The sequence below is a fragment of the Perca flavescens genome, chromosome 17 (assembly GCF_004354835.1).
Source record: "Perca flavescens isolate YP-PL-M2 chromosome 17, PFLA_1.0, whole genome shotgun sequence".
Classification (NCBI taxonomy): Eukaryota; Metazoa; Chordata; class Actinopteri; order Perciformes; family Percidae; genus Perca; species Perca flavescens.
In genome coordinates this window covers 15611981-15627707 of record NC_041347.1, presented here as the reverse complement: position 1 = coordinate 15627707, position 15727 = coordinate 15611981, and the positions used below count along the sequence as shown (strand labels likewise).

General features: G+C 40.1%; 1 protein-coding gene and 2 long non-coding RNA genes across 3 annotated transcripts in view; 2 read left to right on the top strand and 1 right to left on the bottom strand.

The window, feature by feature from the left end:
- Positions 1-772: 772 nt before the first annotated feature.
- LOC114572317 (uncharacterized) overlaps positions 773-15727 on the bottom strand; it is a 77271-nt gene continuing 62316 nt past the window's right edge. Inside the window, exon 3 of the long non-coding RNA XR_003694753.1 lies at positions 773-839. This is a non-coding gene — a long non-coding RNA (uncharacterized LOC114572317). The remainder of the gene's footprint in view (positions 840-15727) is intronic.
- Positions 6998-13141, top strand: LOC114572318 (uncharacterized). The gene is made up of 3 exons (XR_003694754.1): positions 6998-7034; positions 11873-11918; positions 12681-13141. It is a non-coding gene; the product is annotated as an uncharacterized LOC114572318 (long non-coding RNA).
- adgrb3 (adhesion G protein-coupled receptor B3) overlaps positions 14696-15727 on the top strand; it is a 124618-nt gene continuing 123586 nt past the window's right edge. Inside the window, exon 1 of the mRNA XM_028603905.1 lies at positions 14696-15011. The gene's annotated coding sequence lies outside the window, so the exon portion shown is untranslated. The remainder of the gene's footprint in view (positions 15012-15727) is intronic.

Here is a 15727-nt window from a genome sequence, read left to right as displayed (position 1 = left end):
ATTGGCTCGACTGAGCAAATTGTATTTCTTTAAATCGTGAAATGGAAACATAATCTTGTGCCTAAATAGGCAGGTTTAAAGGCAATGAGATTCAGTGTGCCTGGAAATGTAAAACTGAAAAGCTTTGGCACCCTCTGCTGTTAAAGTGATTTCCAGAGGTAGCTATTTACACAGACCTGCTGTCGTGATGCACACATGGCAGAGGGCGGGAGGAATGTGTACAGCTCGACTGAAAGGAAGATGAAAGAAATGTCTCCTTTGTGAGATTTTAGGACACTATGATGCTCTAATTAACCCTCTCATCAAGGTGATATTGTTGTTTTAAGGGAACTCATCTGGATAAATATTTGACTCATTTTTAGGGTCATCTCTTATTCATCACAGGAATCCACAAGTCTCTATATAAAAGAGCAAAAAGTCTCTATATAAAGGAGCACCAGACTAATTGTTGTTGTTGGTTGTTTCATATTCACCTAATACCTTGCAGCCTTTCTTGTGCTCCCAGGAGTATTGCACATTTACATTTGCTCGACAGTGCTTTGCCCGCATGGTGTAGTTTGCTTTGGTTATATGGGGTGAACTAAGACAAACATTAATTGGTGGCACAGGATCCTCTGCTATGTACCTGCTGTGAGCCCACACGCCGCTTCGGTGTGGCAACCCCATCATCCCTCCCATCCGAAATCTCCTCTGACAGGGCCAGCAGCACTGAGCTCCTGGTTATCATTTATCATTCCGGCAGATTGGCTCATGCAACACACGACAGACTGATGGGTCATCCTCATGCTGGGGACCTGGCTGGAGTAAAGCCGCGGCCAGTTGTCTGCATGATTGCAGCGCTGAGAAATGGAGAGAAGGGCTTGTCATTTAAGAGAAAGGGGGGACACATCTAATTCATCTCGCTAGTCATCGCTGTGCAGTATAAGTGCTTCAGACAGCTCCAATATCGTATTAGCACACCTGCACAGGCCCCAAGAGGATAGAATAGGGCTTCTTAGTGGTGTTCCTCACCAGCTCCCTCGGAGATGTACACCAGAGATTACCCCATTAATATATCCCACAACTCACTGGGGTGGGCGGGGTAGCTCCCCTCCAGTGCACATCTGTAGGATCCCACAGGTGGCCTCCCCTCCGCACTGGGAGGTACCCTGATTGCTTTTTCAGAAACAGCTCAGTTGAGAATGTTGGATGGGCATTGTCCGCTGCAGTGTTGTAACCTCTTTACAAGGCATCCAATCACTTCTTTCAATGGTCAGCCAATTTTATCTTAAAACAACACTTTTCATTTATTGCGAATGCCTCGAGTTGATCAAAGAAAATCATTAAGTCATAATCCACCCCCAACTTTATTTGTTATTCTTAAGATCGTGTACAAAGCAATAAATGCATACTTATGAGCAAGGAGCATTGTTTTGAAAAGGTCAGGCCCCACACAAACAATGATCTGCTCCATCAACCAGGAGGTGACTTTGTGGATTCACTGGGATTTTTCCTGTAGCCTCCACACATTAATGAGCTAAATTCCATAGCAATGCTCAACTAGGGAATCTCTCTCTCTCCCCCTGACCGTCACCATGGATACTGACTCTTATTGTGTGTTAATGGGGCAGACATGGACAGTTTTGCAAATTGAAGTATTGGCTGGCTTTCATCTGTTCACAAGCCTAGATTTCACCCTCCAACTTTATATAAACTGTTGTATAAAATGTTTTACGGAAACTACTTTTGCATTTCACTTTTTGGCATCCAGCATCTCAGCTGTTGCCTTGTTACTCAACTGATGGGATAGACAGACTTGAATTGTGCCACATATTATTACTGGTTTAGTAAAGAAGTGAACAAACAATAATATAATAACAGGCGCAGGTTTGAAAAAATACAGAGGATTCCATTATTACAATCCACATTAGAAAAGACTTTTCTTGCACTCTTTTTCTTTTTTTTAGAAAAGACTAATCATTTTCTGAGCACTAAATATGTGAAAACTCAGCCATCCATGCTGATACATTCAACTAGTTATAATAGAATTGAAATGCTGGTGTAGGAACATTCGCTGAGAAGTTGTGTTGTGCAATTTTAAATGGACTGTCTGGTTGTGATGACAGAGGCACAGTTTACCATGACCATTCATGCTGTTGAAAGCAGCTCTCTGGGCAGATGTGATCAGCAAGGCAGTGTCTCCCTCCAGTCCAAATTGACAAGCCAGACCAGACTCAGGAGATGGATATCACAAGGGACAGCTGAGCTGAAGGAAACTAGTGGTGTGGGCAGTTTTCAGCCAGTCTCATTACAGCAGACAGGTTGATCCAGGCAATTGGTCCTCAGAGAAGGTTGACTCCAAAGCACTCATTGTGTAATGCAGTATAGGATGACAATTATGAAACAGTCCCCTGGTGTAAAGAATGGGATGCTTTTTTAAAAACATGTTTACGAATACGTGAGCTGTATTTTAAGCAGCATGCTGTGGCAGTATTAAACAATGTAGTGTGAGAAGATATATTGTTCAATGCACTTGCAAACAAATTCCTCAATGTATAATTTCAGACAGGCCACATTAGTCAGAAGTGAAACTGTGAATGGGCAATTTATTCCAACTGTGTACTCTACAATTGCAATCTCAAGTCAAATGAAGGAAACATCTTGTCTACAATTTGCTCATTTACCTCATTTTGTAACAGGGCATTGTTTGTTGCTTGTCTACTTCTTAACATAAAAGCATCAGATCAATTATCGCCAATGCACAGTCTGTCTCCATTTCATATTCTCTAATGTGTCTCACTCACCATGGCAAGAGCCTAATCTCTGAGCATTAATCTTTATTATTCAGCAGAGCCACAGCAGAATTCAAATCACCAACAATATAGGCCTACTCAAGGTCATGGTAAAAAAAATGAAAGAGAATAAAAATACATTTTACACACATTAATAAATCAAAATGTATGCCCCCAATCAAAATGTAAGTGGAACACTCAGTATTGATTGAGGTGTCCTCATTCTGCTCAGTAAAACCATACTGAATACATATTTCATAACACATCCAAAGACACTAAAGGGGTTCAATTGAAAGATGTTTGCTTTTCACTTACTACTTGTTCTATGAATCTAGCAATTAAGCATTCTGCGGCTGTAATTGTCATCTACTGTGCTCTGGGAATGCAAACTGCCTAAGACAAGCAGTTGTCCCCAAACGTGCTGCGAGAGTAGAAAGAGCATTGGCCAATTTGCTGATTGGATACTCATGTTATGTGCAAAGAGCAGCAGCCAATACTGACCTTGCACAATGAATTTCTCAAAATCAAATTGGGAAAAATAAAAAATAAAATGTGTCAAAGAGATGTTAAAGGAAAAGGTGGACACATTCAAGCTTTTTTTTGTACCCCTAAATGGGACGACAATAATTACAAATTAACAGCCTGCTCAACGATGCTGCTTCTGTAGGCCCACATGTTTTTTTTTACATGGATTATCAACTAGTGACGATGCTGACTTTTTGCTTCGGACATGCAGCTTGCTTGAGCCTCAGTCTTTTAGCATGATATCATATATCATATAACATGGGTAGTCATCAAGGGCATATTTTAGACTCCTTTGACAGGGTTCTGGTTTTAATATGAGTCAGAGGGAAACACTAAGAAGTCAATCAACTCATGGAACTATCATTACCTTAAATAGCTAGCTAGCTAGCTACAGCTGATAAGATCTGCTTATGACAGTTGTCATTTCAAAAGTTGCCGATTAGAAATAGTAAGCCTACTTTTTTTACCCCTCTCTCTAATTAATCAATGGACCATTGATTAAAAGAAATTCTGTGGTAAAACTGCCATCGTTATCGTTATCATTAGCCACGCTTTCATTTATGTATTTAGATTATTATGAAGTTTGTATTAGAAATACTGTATGGAAACAAAAAAAATCAATAAAACTTCCACAATTGCGCAAAACATTGTCACCCTTGCTTGAGGTGGTTTTTGCCTTTGTCGAAAAAGAGTTGAGGGATATGGGATAAGGAAATGCCTTTGCCGAATAAGTTCAAACGTACCAAACATGCATTGTCTTACCTGATATTATATTAATTTGTGTTTGCCTGCGTGAAACTAGCTGACATGAAAGAACAATTAAAACTTGCCAAATTAAAACAAATTCCTAAAGACATATCTCCATTTGTCTATCGAACATGAGTTAGATGGCCAAGGCAACTTGTTTTTTTTTCTGGTTCTCAACCTTTATTTCTTCTACTCTCTACTCTGTTGTCGCTACTATTTAATGGCGGATTACAGCCATGCAAAACCTATAGCACCAACTTCTGGCCAAACTACACCACAGCCTTGTTTATTCGCTACAAACCAGTTGATGGAAACGCACTTAATTCACCCTAATGTAACTTGCAATGTTCTTCTTTTTTGGAATGTTTACCTGTATTTTTAAGACTTAGAAGTCTTACACCATGTTTTGATCAACTAGTGCATATCCACTAACTGGGATGTGGGCATTTATCCAGGTAAAGAACCTTGTACTGTTTAAATAATGAATAAAAGCGTATCTGCCAGTGAAAATTACTAAATGAGTTGTGGTTGTCCTGTCGACAAGAAATTGTTCGATGCTTGAAAAGTTTCTTATCAGTTCACTTGAGTGATTATGAAAGAATTTCATTCTCCATTGTCTGACGGGGAGGCTAATTATTTTATCACAGAAATTTTAATTAGCTGTATCTCAGAGTTGTCCACGGAGCTACAAAAGCTACAATAGATAGAGCAAATATTGTATGTGAGGCTTTTTATAGGAAGAACTAAGCTTCACATAGAATAGTACAAAGAAAATATGGTCTGTACAGGATGAATGAGGAAGCAGTGCTTATGATAAAATGCAACGCATTCGGCACAGCTTAAGGGAATGTCAGTATAACTGTGGAGCACAAGGCAGTCAGCAGTTGCATGAATGTTTGAGCTGTAAAAGACTCAGCAGAATCTGATTTCTACATACACAACATCAGTGAAGAGATGCATGTGACGAAAGGACTGTGATCAGGTTGCATTATGCTTGAGATTAATAATACAGAGATAATTTTACAGCAGTGGAGCAGATTTTAGGGGTTAAAAGTGAAGGTGACAGAGATTGATTAGTAGCTCATGATTGATTGGTGACACTATAGCCTATAGAAGACAATTGAGCACACTAACGGCAATGACAAAATTAAGGGGTTAACTCATATCTGACTCTATTATTAATGACTAAGCAGTTATTTTCCATGCATCTTCAAATTGTCAGTCTTTTTCTATCCCGCCCCTCCACTTCCTCATCGACAGGAAAATGAAAAAGTGGCAGGTGATTTGTCGGAAAGATAGTTTGTTATTGTGTGCATTCAGAATTTATAATTGCCAAGGTGACCTATGATCTCCTTGATTAACAAGGACGCAGCTCTCTATCGTGACTGCTGCGTGGCTATTTCCAGAGCCCTTTGTCAGCATGATTTCTCTGCCTTTTTGTACTGAATGAATCACAATAACACGCTATCAGTCATCCATATTTTCTACCTTAAGACCCTGTGAAATTATAATGAAGTTTTCTTAATTTACTTGTCGGAATTGTAACACCTATAACAAGGGGAGTCTTGGGATGTTCCACATTAATTGGCATGTGCTGTGACTGCAACAAAACAAAAAACATTTGTAAAATAAAGCATGAATTCTGTAGGTTTAAGTCATCCAACCTGCTGTTAAAGATGAAGTTTTCAAGTCAGGAATGCTTGTCAATCAGGGGCGGATCTACAGGGGGGCAGGTGACCCCCCACTGTAGGGCCTTGCCCCCCCAGCTCCCCCCCTAACTTTGGTGTTCAAAAAACTTTGCTTGTAAAAACAAACTGCCACTATGTGCACAGGCTTCTTAAAACATTGAAACAAACAATTAATTTATATTAATTCATAATAAATAATAATTGTAGATGTAATCTTAGCCCCCTGCACCTCAAATACTTAGCTACGTCCCTGCATCAAACGTGCAGAGCGGCGTTCGCACATTCTGGCTTGCACACACACACACACAGCGAGTCTGCTGCGGTGTGGTGGCCCTGCATCCCGGCAAAGACTGGAGCGACCGAGCCGAGTCTCGGAAAGTGAAGTCAGTTTTCCCAGGTGAAGTTAAAACACACGTTTCATCTAAAGTTACATTTGTAATAAATGTCATGTCTGCTAAAGGCGAGTCAGCATCAACAACAGCGCGTCCATTACGTTAGCCAAAAGTCAAATCGCTCCCTCCTGGTTTGTAAGCGCATTCTGCTGTTTGATTAGTTTGATTTCAGTAAAGACAAGAAGAGCATAATACAAAATATTACAAACTGGCATGTTTGAATTCATAACGTTTACAGAGGGTCGCCGTTTCGGTGGCGTTACGTTACAACACACTACACAGTGCTTGCTGAGACCGATCATTTGTATATGATTAGTTAAGGAGTATTATAAAATCCACTTCCTCTCACATATCACGGCAATACGGCTGCACAAATTAAACCAGGCAACATCCTTTACTGTCAAACTGGGAAAACAACAAATACAACGGGGTTAAGAAGGCTAGTCTAAACATAACTGATGTGTGCATGTAATAAATCTCGTCTGATGTTATGTTTTTTAGGCTACTTATATTAGCTACAGGGCCATACAGTGTAATGTAATAGAAGAATAACAAGAGCTTTTCACATCTTGACTTTTGCAGGTCAGAGTAGCTGGAGATATTAGCTGAAGCCTAAAAGTGGGGATATTGCCAGCCAAGAAAATCCTGAGATGTGCACAGGAGGAAGAGAAGGAGGGAAATGAAGAAGGAGAAGACAGGAAACTGGAGAGACCAGGCAGGTCAGAGCAGGAGAAGACCACAGAAGGGGTTGCAGAAATGAGTGAAAGAGAAGAGGGAAAGGAAGAATTGACAGTGAGGGATGAAGAGGAGGCTGCAGGTTCAGAGAGAGGGACAGAGGCAGAGTGATCAGGAGGAGGCAGATGAAGATGACAGAGAGGAAGAGGAGGCTGCAGTTACCCCTGGACCATATGGTTGGTTTATATTCTCCTTACATATAAATTGCAGTACAGTAACCTAACATGTCGTGACATGACCTTTTTTTTTTTTTTTTTTTGGGCTATTTCCATTCTGTTGTATATGTTATAGGGTTAGATATGTAAATATTACATATATACATATACAACAACAGTTCACTCTTCTCAAGACACTTTACAGATAGAGTAGGTCTAGACCACACTCTTTAAGTTACAAAGACCCAACAATTCTCCAAAGAGCAGTGGCGAGGAAAAACTTCCTTTTGGGCAGAAACATCAGACAGATCCAGGGTCTTGGTGGCCGCTGCCGGTTAGATACAGATGGATACAGATATACAGATATAGAGAATTATGATTCATAATAATGGTAATTATAGTAACAAAAAAGATAATGGAACTATGACTAAAAATAATAGTTGTAGCAGTTTAGGGCGTAGCAGGGCGTTGCGGGGCGTAGTAGGGCATAGCAGTTTACGTATGGGGGTTTCCATGTACCGTCTTCCCCTGCCACCCTACCAAGATCTCTCGCTACCCCTTTGCCCCCCCCATGTAAAATTTTCTAGATCCGCCACTGTTGTCAATCCACAGTGTAGGGGCAAAGACTCATGAAATATTTACACAGCCAGAGAGGGGGGGATTGCAAGAGTCTAAGGCCTGGTGGTTGGAACCACATTCAAAGGAAATGATAAAGGCCCTGAGGATTCATGCAGTGCAGCATTGTCTCTGTAAAAAAAAACTGAAAAAAAACTGGAACAATGCTGAGGGAAAATACCTTGATTTAAAATTCAGTTCTAAACCCAGGCATGGAAAAGGCAAATATGTGAGCAGAATGTAAATGTAAAGCAGAGCTGTATGCGGTCACACATCCATGACAGGCCTGACATATTTTTTTCCTGAATGATAAATTCCAGTTAAAGAAATTGTGCCTATTGAAGCTCAGTGGTATCTTCTCCCAATAAGGCTGCCCGGCAAGCATCTGCAAAACTTACTAACAGGTTTTCTCGCATTTGATTTCTACTCATATATTTATCTTCCCAAGGATCATCCGAATTATGCCCGGTTTCTTACACATGTTTTAAAAATGAAAGTGAATTTATTAATATTTATACCGAGCAATATGGTAAACAAGTAACTCTGTGGCTGGGAGATTTGGTCCGGTTTGGTGGATGTCAGCATCATTCCTCTAAAAGGAGAAATTTAAAAAGAAAATTCCTTTGAGTAGACAGCAGATTGGTATATTTAACATCAAAAAGACCTGGCAAGGAAAGGAATGAAAGATACTGATAGAAAGCACACTTGTCATCATGGCGATTTTACAATACTGTTGATGTTTGATTGCCTTTTTTGTGACTGCTAGAGATCAGAGCCACTGATGACACAAAGATTGCTCTTTAAAAGTCCCAATAAAGAGCTAAAATGGGAAAAAATCGTTTTAACTTTGTTCACAATCATTCTTATTATGATGTACAATGTTTCAACAATTGATGACAAAAATATGATTAAAACAGCCCAAATCCCATTAAATCCCAATAGTGACAGTGACCATAAAAATGACAGCCGGTGACCGCATTACAAATTTCTCAACCCCTCCTTTTTCCTCCAGCCTTCCCATCAGATAAAACCTGCCAAATTGCAATTTTAAAAGTAACAATGTAGTTGGTGCATGGCTTGGTTTGCACCTGTATCATGTTTGTGTCCTGCTGGCTGGAGTGTATTTATTTTTGGAAGAACCGGGATTTGTGATTATTTCCATCCGAACATCCTGCTTCTTCCAGAAATATGTCAAACCGCTGAAGCAAGACAACATCAGTTTTCCCTGTATTTGTGAGCACTACATCTTAGCTTTAGATGATTTGCTTATTCAAATAAAATGAACACTTTGTGTGTGGGTGACTGCTTGCTCAACTGTATACTTAAAGTTACACTAGAATCATTAATTAAAGACAGCACCCACACTGTTAGAGCAACCAGGCTCATTTTAAGCCTCATCATCTTTACTCTACACGCGCTATTGTTGGTAGACTGTTATCAATAAACACAATGTTTGGGACTGTCAACTATTAATCACAAAACACACAGTTAGAGCTAGTCCTAAAACCTCAGCCATCCAAACAGAGTAGCCACCCTCAAATAAAACATAACTCCGATAAGCACTGGGTTTATTTACCCCTGTACAGCAGCTCTATCACTTTGATTTTCATTTCCTAAATAGATTCATCTGTGTCATCAATGTCAACTATTTTAGTCAAGTTCAAGGTTCATCAATGCTTTTAGCTCTTCTGCCTGCAGCAGCAAGGGTTAAAAGCAGCAGTCACTGCTGTTAAAAGATGAGATCATATCACCCCTATAAAGCATTTTTACACTGTTGACAAACTGACTTTTAGATTTCTCTGATTACTGCATAGACGATGCAGTGTCAGAAACACAGTTACATTCAGACTGGGAACACCATATATGAGACAGACCTTGGCCTAATGTCACTGAGCAGAGAAGTTTAAAGACTCGGCTCTTACTGCGGAGGCTATCAGAGTGCAGTATGTCAGTACACCATACATTTCACCTCATTAATCAAGCAAGGTTACTCTAAGTTTAAATTTAAAGTGGGTTTTAAGTTGGAAGAGCATGTCTCAGCAAATGAAGTAGTATAGTCTGTGAAAAACATTTGAAAAACATTTCCACTTATGAAATAATGAAGTTTATTTAAATTTTAATGTTTCAACTGCCATTACATGTTCCATATATTTTGATAAAAGTGGACCTTTTGAAACCTTGATTTATCGATTAATAACAAATGACATGAATATCCAGATGTGCATGTTTAAAAGGATCACAATGATGAATTTCATTTTTTTTTTTTTTTTTTTTTTTTAAATGGTACTGTGTTTTCCTGAGGGGCTCGGGGAGAGAATGACTTACTCAATATGACAATAAATGCAAATATGTGAAGTGGTATGAGTGTCACTGATGTTGGTAAGTAAAAATCAAATGAACAAAAGCATTATTATCTTCCCTCAGCATTGTATTTGACTGAACATTAGTTGCTTTCATTATATTCAAAGTCAAATTGAGTTGCTAGCAAAAGTAATGTGGTTAATAATGCATTGGTATTGACTAGCAATGGCTCATGTAAGCTCAGGAGTCAAAAGGCTCATATCCCACACATGGGAAGTCATTTTGATACATTGATTGCATGTGCAATATGTCGTCAAAGAGCCTCAATTATACATCTTTTTGACAGACATTGATTATCTCAAACGCCTGCTTATACAGTTAACACACATTTCCCTTTGCACTCACTTGAAGTGTTTATGATTGCCATACAAGAAGAAGCGCAAGAACTGCCCTTAGCACTTAACCTCATCATGACTACGACACTCTGCAATTTCTGTAACAGTTTTTAATTAAATATGAAGAAAAATGGGAAAACAGCCCTTGAAGGGATGCAACGAAAGTGCCCACACTTTAATTTGTTAATAGAGTGGTACATCATTAGTGTAATGATTGCATCGAACCATAGGACGCAAGCCTGTATACTGTATACTGATAATGACATCCAGTAGACATGATGCATGATGAAGAACATTATTTTAAGCGTGAATCCATAAAATAGTCAGTAAGTAAGTAATAGAAATAGTTTGTGAGCGTGTGAAAAGAGCCAAACTCAGTGTGTTTGTGGATATCCTACATACATACATTTTCACAAGTTTCTTTGGCATTGCCATTTCTGTGAAAGGGATTGTGCTCTTCTATTCATGTCTCAGGGTAGGTTACTGCTTCCGTATTCAATCATGTTGCTCTAAATAGTGAGATCTGAGAGTTCCTGCTGTGAGATTATTGTTTGTTTGTTGTGAAACTGTAGGACAAAAAGACACTTTACAGGTTGACAGGAAATAGTCTGCCAGCTGCTCTGTGAGGCCGTACCGAGGCACAGTAGTGCTTTGAGCTAAATGCTAAAATAGGCAAGTTGACATGCACACAATGATAATGTTAGCATGCTGATGTTTAGCAGGTATAATGTTTAACAGGTTCATCTTAGTTTAGCCTGGTAGCGCATTTAGGCTACATTTGCTAATTGCCCATAAACACAAGGTACAGATGAGGCTGGTGGGAATGTCATTAGAATTGAAAGTATTTGGTCCAAAGTATCGAAAAATCTAAACCTTGACCTGATGACGGTGCTACGTGAAAAGTCTGGATTGCTTTTCTTACTAGGATTCACTCACTAAGGACCATTGATATGTGCTCCAAATTTCACAACAATCCATCCAATATTTGTCAAAATACTTTACTCAAAACCAAAAAACATCCTTGGGTACCTTGAAAGGCACCTAACTATCTACTATGATACTTTTTTTACAGTTTTTTAACCTTTATTTAACAAAGAGAGCCGCCTTGAGATTAAGTTTCTGTTTTTCAAGGGAGACAGGGAGCAGTATAAATAAAAACATTATTACAGACAGAAAACACTATATACTGTTGCGGGGAAAGGCACATGTACAGCTTGCGAATGGCAATTTTGCTGGAGAAAAAGTAGCAGTGCAGTTGTAAAGAGACAAGAACAAACTCCCAGATCTGACCATTAAAGAAATATATAACTCCTGTAATGATACATGATGTAATAACTTATTCCACAACAGCACAGGAAGATACACAACAGAATTCAGCACTTCAAGAAAATCTTCTTTCAGACGTGCTCATTTGGGGTTTACCAAAAAGTCATCCAGCTGAGATTCCTACAGGGAGAAAAGCGCACTATCACTGTGCTCAGACAAATGTAACATATGGACTACCTTGCGGTGACTGAGTTGATCTGAAAGTCTGAATACATTTCACAGGTGTCTGGAGAATGTATCCTGTGTTTGTGTGTGCCTGTATCCAGTGGTAGGTACAAAGAAAACCCATATTTTTTCTATGAGACCGATAGAGTTCATATATTCTTAAAACAGTTATGCTGTAGTGATTCATAATGGTTGGTTTACATCAACAGACTGATGTTTATTACACGATCAATAGACTGATGTTTATCACATGAGATTTTGTAATGGACTTGAATGCTGTAAAACTGCCATTATATCAAACAGACGTACAATTCAGCGCACACACACACACACACACACACACACACACACACACACACACACACACACACACACACACACACACACACACACACACACACACACACACGTGTGAGCGCAGGCTCACAGTCACACCAACAGGAGCAGGTGATAATAGGGCTATTCTTTATGCGAGGTCATGAATAATTCAAAGTCCATGTGCTCAAACAGACTCTTGACTTGACAGAATAATGTGACAGATTCTACAACTGCTATTGGATGTGAAATATCACAAATTTTTTAGAGATTCGAGCAAGGGATAACTGATCTGCTGTGTGAACTAGTAAGCTCTAACCGAATGCAATGACAAGATATTTCAGAAAATTATGAATGTATATGTTTATATAATTTTCAATTTTCAAACCATTGCAAGGAATCAATCTTTTATATGATATATCACATTGTCATTGTAATTGCACAATGATGCGCACCATTCCACTGTTGAGCGGACCTCATGTCATTATTACTAATTAAAATCTGACTAAATGGAACTACATTTCCTCATGGATGTCTTCTTTTCTCCTAGTTGCCAAATGACCAAACGTGCAGGGTGTCATTTGGACTCTGGAAACGTCCTTGCAGCAGAGAGTGATGGCAGCTTTTCTAAAGCTTGGCAATTGGCCTCCCCATGAGTCAGTGGAGAGATACTTATTGTGTTTTCATTGTTCAATAAGACTTTGCATGAATTTCTTCCACCTCTTAGCTTACTGAGCCAAAAGCTCCCTAAACGCCAAAGTCTTCATTAAGGCCGTGGAAAGAGTGGCTGGCTCGAGGTCACCCCTGATGTTTCGCTGGCTACCTGGGGAAGACTGGATTTAGAAAGCTACTGCAGTCACAGGCCATGGCAACCAACTGTGCTGAATGACTTCAATCTCCTTTATAAGTTTGGCAACAGATTAACAATGTTGTAAACACTGCTTGGGACAGGATGTTGGGGAAATAAACAAGTTCTTTCAGATTCTCATACACTGCTGTGGCTGATACTCAGTTCTGGAGCATTCTTTGGAAAGGCTGGCTTGCAAACACTTCACACTGAAACTTCCTGGAAATAAATAAACAAATAGGCTCTTCATGCAGCATCTGCTCAGATGGAACACATTCAGTCAAGGCCTGAAAGAGACGGCCAGGCTAATGAGAGTTAACTGTGCACAGCAAAATGATTAGAGCAGCTGACCCAACCCTCAAAAAAAGGAAAAAAAAGGAAATGAAAGTGGAAAAAACTATTGCTTCTACCTGCACTGCTCAATCTAATGTCTCCCTTTTGAATATGCAAATAATTCTAAATATGCAAATTAACTGAGCACCTACATGTGTGAAGGCACACTCTTTTTTTATTTTAATGCAGATGAAGATTGTAGGCCTGTAATTATAAAGCTGATGCTTTATTTGCACCTGATAAAACAACACCCAATAAAACCCTCCCTCCATCTTCAATGGGTGGGCGGTGTGATCAGCAGGCGATTCAGATGACTCCTCGTCCTCATGTCCATTATAGTCCCATTCTCCCCATGTACTTAGACAATGGAGGCTATTGCAGAGCCATTGATGCCGCATTGTCAGTGACCAACTGCTGAAGCCTGGAGCTTATAAGATTTAATTTACTATGTTGATTGTTGAATCTCAGTGTCAGAGCTTTTGGAAGAAGGAGAAAAAACATTGAAGCTGAAGATGCCTTTATTTATTAAGAAGGTCATGAACACATTTGTATTCTTACCTTGAATATGCTACACACATGAGCATTCCCCTGAGGGCACACGTCTAGAAGGTGGAGGGAAAAACTGCAGGTTTTAGCTGCACCTGTAAGGTGCAAGACTACCTGGAACAACTTTCCAAAGAGGGCATAAGTTGCCCCTTAAGCATTAGTTCTTCCAGCAGCGTTAAATCGGCGAACAGGAAGACGTGCAGCGTGCTTCTACACCATCAAGCAGTGAAGAAATAAAAACAACAGCGGCTGTCACCCATCAGGAGAGGAGAGAAAAATTACCAAACACACCAGCGAGCTTCCCGGTCCCGCTGATAAGAGTGCGCAGGTTGTATTTATGCTCATGTCATTCTCATGCACTCCCCATTCCAAAAAAAAAAGTCCATGAAATATTCCTGTTTTGGAGAACGCTGCAGCAGCGGCGTTGTCTGAGCACAACTGAGAGGGTCCAGTTCAGGGGGGAAACCCTTTTGACTCGAATTAAGGGGAGGCATAGGCTACATGAGAAAAAAAAGGAAGAAGGAGGGCAGGGAAGAAAGTATTGGTGGTGCCAGACGCAGCGGCAGTAAGAAGCGTACGTACGTGCTTTATCTTAGCGGTTGAGTGTGTGACGTGATATTGCAGCCTGCTCCTGGAGCTCTGCAAGCACCAAGCAAAGCGCGTCTATTTCTCTCTCTGTTGTAACTCACTAGTCCCCAACATCTCACATCCACCCACTACGGATCCTTTTTTTCTCCCCCTTTTTTTTTTCCAGAGGGGGGGTTTGCGCGACTTGCCGGAGAAAACAGATCAGTGGGAATAGAGACGTGGAGTCTGCCGAATTAATTTATGGTAATACTGTAAGAATTGCCTCTTTTCTTTTCATCACTCCAAGAATTTCTTTCTCTCTGTGTCTCTCTCTCTATTTCTCGGTGGCTGTCGTGTGTTGTTGCGCTCCGTTTTGATGGGAAAAACCCAGAAGAAGAAGACGGGGGGGATATGAGCGGGCAGACCGGAGAGTAACGCATTTTATTTTCATCCATTGAACCATCTTGTTGCGCCGGACTTCTATTGTCGGGAATGGGGAGCATTGATTCACTGGAAGGCTGCAGAATTTATTTATAAAGGATGTGGTCAAGTATGTTGGAAAAATAGCCATAGCTTCCGCAGTGTAAGGTAAGATCATATTTATTATCATGATCATTCATATTATCACTATTGCATGGAGCTACTGAAGCAGCCGACAAGCTCATTTTTATATGTCATCCCTCAGTTAAAGTTTAGCCTCCCCCTGTTAAATATTTGTCTATTCAACATGATGGCTTTGGCGCTTTCATCCGCTCACATTAGTCCAGGGTGCTTTACAGCTGATTTTTAAGAGCTGATCTCTCTCTTAAGAGGCAAAAATCACTTTAACGCACCGAGAGTCGAACTGACACTGCATGAGATGTAGCCCGTGTCTCTATGTGCAGATGTCCTCTCGAGACGGAATTGCTCTTAGAAGCTCCGGCAATAAAATCAGCGTCTCTTGACGACCAATTTCTCATCTCCAGAATACTGATTTGCGTGTAGCCTTGGCCGTGAATCTTGCGGAATTAGATGGATTTATCGCGACTAAAAGCTGATTTCACTAAACACTGCTGCTACAAATCCTTATGTAACTCATATATTATCCTGATATGGTGTGACGGGCAGATTTTACCATTTAAAAAAAAAAGGAAGAAGTTGGAGACATAGCCTACCCTAAGTGCAAATGTATCTTTTCTGTGGACTCTGGTATCTATAACCTACTTGGAATTTCAACGCCCACACACACACGCGCGCGCACACACACACAGTTCGAGACACACACGCACACAGTGCACGTTCTGCTGTGACACTGCTCACAGCTG